The sequence below is a fragment of the Phytophthora infestans genome, genomic scaffold (assembly GCF_000142945.1).
Source record: "Phytophthora infestans T30-4 supercont1.56 genomic scaffold, whole genome shotgun sequence".
Classification (NCBI taxonomy): Eukaryota; Oomycota; class Peronosporomycetes; order Peronosporales; family Peronosporaceae; genus Phytophthora; species Phytophthora infestans.
The window spans coordinates 513,450-516,350 of record NW_003303703.1 but is presented as its reverse complement, the minus strand read 5'-3'; positions in this window follow the sequence as shown (position 1 = coordinate 516,350).

Sequence of the window (2,901 nt, the reverse complement as noted above, 5' to 3'; positions counted from 1 at the left end):
ATACCCAGTCTGATTGCAGTGGTTGGGTAGTAAATGCCAGTGCGGCCGATGGATCGGAGCCGGACCCTGAACGAGACGAGATGGATATTGCGCTGGCAAAAGAATTTCTGGATGGATTTGGAGGCACCGACGCTGTGTTGGCGGGTAACTTGCTGGACAGAACACTGAGAGAGTTTTCGACTAGTGGATGGGGCCCAATTCAAGGGCTGGTGTTTGCTGGTATTTGCTGCTATCAATGATGTCAGTCTGATACAGCTCAGCACACCGGATGTGTATGAGGAGCTACAGACGCCTTACGTTCCTGTTGAAGGCGCTAGTAGCTACCCGGGACTTCACCAAGGCTATTCCGGACCCACTCCTGAAGTACCGCATCCTGGGGACTCGCCTATGGCGTTGTTCTTTTACTTCATGCCGGTTGCATTGTAGCAGCATGTTGCTGTCTGTTCAAACAAGTACCAAAGAGATATGCTCCACGCTCGTGTTGACGATGCCTACAAGCGCCACAAGCGACGCTGTCAAGCGAATCCTGCCACGAAGAAGAATACACGGCGCGATGTGCTACAAGAGCTTCAAGCAGTTCCTCCAATCAAACCACACGAGCTGTGTCGCTTCGTGGGACTACTGATCGCGCGAACAATTTGCCCAAACCGAGAAAAGCTGGCAAACCACTGGAAAACCACCGACGAGGGGGCGATTCCACGTGGAGCGTTCAGCTCTGTGATGGCACGAGATCGATTCATGGATATCTGCAGAAATCTACACTTCAATGATAACGACGACCCAAGAGCGACCACGGATCGAGCCTGGAAGATCCGCAAGGTTGTTGACGTGCTGCAGCGGACGTTTTGCGAAGGATGCGTGCCACCTGCAGAGCTTTCATTTGATGAAGCCATGCTTCCAAGCCGCAGCAGATTCAACAAGATGCGCGTCTACATGAAAGCAAAACCGCACAAGTGGGGAACGAAGCTCTTTATGTTGTGCAGTGCACACACGGCGTACTGCATCAGGTTTTTTTTGGTTCTAAAATTTTCTTATCCTGTATTATTCACTTTACTAATGAAAGTATGTTCCTGTTTAAACTGCATTATGCAGGTTTGAAGTATACTGCGGCAAGAAACATCATGCAAGCGACGCTGCCCAACTCGACAAGAAGGAAGGCCCTGCCGCCGTCGTTCGAAACCTCCGCGAAGTGTTCGGTGACGCTCCGTTGCCCGCAAAGAGACTGGTTGTCATCGATCGCTTCTACACCTCGGTAGCTCTCCTGATTCAGCTACTACTGATAGGGTACTATTGTGTGGGCACTATAATGACAAATCGCGTTGGGTACTGCAAAGAGATCATTTGTAAGATGAAAACACGGCCACGAGATGTGGATCGGGGGACGTGTAAGATTGTGGAATCTTCTAAAGTACCTGGCCTACGCGCAATTTGCTGGATGGATTCAAAACCTGTGCACTTCTTGGCTACGGGTGGGAGTGTGAATTTGGAAAGAGTCGTTCGTGAAAGAAAAATCCTTAGAAACAGCAGAAGATCGTAGCCTCCCGGGCTATAAAGGCCTACCATCAGTTTAGGGGCGCTTTGGGGGGTGCGTCAGCCAGTCCGATTGCAAAGATACTCCCTCCAGCGGGCTGTGACTTTTCGGAAGTATTACAAGAGCCTCGTGCTGGGGCTTATTGATATCGCTATAGTGAACAGCTACATTGTACACAAGGCCTACCACAAGCACAAGACTTCAAAGCCGTTGACGCACGTTAAATTCATGAAGCGCCTCCACTTGCAGCTCACCCAGCTCCAAGAAGTGGACATGTTCGACGGAAACACGTTTTGTGAGAGGGAGCAGATCGCCGGTACGTCGGGTTCTGGTGTGGCGGGGCACGCTTCTACTCATGTAGCACAGTTGGTGGATGAATGGAGGAACCGAGATACGCAGCCGAAGCGGCGTCAACGTGCGTGTAAAGTTTGCTCTCTGATGCAGGGCGCGAAGCCCCACACGACGGCGTACTACTGCTCCGAGTGCGATGGTAATGCGCCTATCTACCTGTGTATGCACCCGAGGCATGTGATTCGCGGAGTCTTGACAACCTGCTTTGACGTGTGGCACAAGGAATGGAGTGAAGGAAAGCTGCGACCTTCGAACCAAGAACGCCGCATCCGTATGCGCCCAGCAACTCCAACGAAAGGTGGTGGATCACGCAAAAGACTGAGAGATGCTGCTGATTAAGTATCATGCATATGCAGGATACCAAAGGGTGAATATGCATTTTATCATCAGTATTTGTGTTTTTGCGAAGTAATGGCTGCAGTGAAAATTGTCTTTCTATATCTCTTGCAGGTTGAGAATAAAGTGCAGCCGTCGATTCATTTTGCTTACTATGCAGTCCGTGAGGCCAGAGCCGGAAGCCCATGCTCAGATTATATTATAGGCTTCATATTTGTATGAGCCATAAAAACTGAATTTTTGATTGCTCGCCACTTGGATGGGAAAACTTCAATATATGTACGCAATTGGACAGTTTCTAAAATTCGACATTCAAATATCTCTAAAATTGCAACCGTTTCTGCACCCGCCTATCGCTGTACTACCAGACGACCGGAAGTCAGCATCTATGTTACGGGAATGGAATGAATAATGCAGTTTAGAACCTAAACTTGCAGCCGTGTATGCACGTTAATATGCAGTTTGCACCGGTTATTACAACGTTCGGTTCGTCGACCATCTCTGTAACAAGTAAAAGTATACAAACACCAAGTCAAACTATCTTGCATATGCAATTTAAGGAAAGGAAAAATCAGCCGGTTTGAAGGGGTTAATAGTATATAAATAATTCAAATGGGAAGTTTGTTAATGTCCTCTTTCTCCAAATCTGCCTGTAGTCAGTAGTATAGTGGCAGCAAGTACAA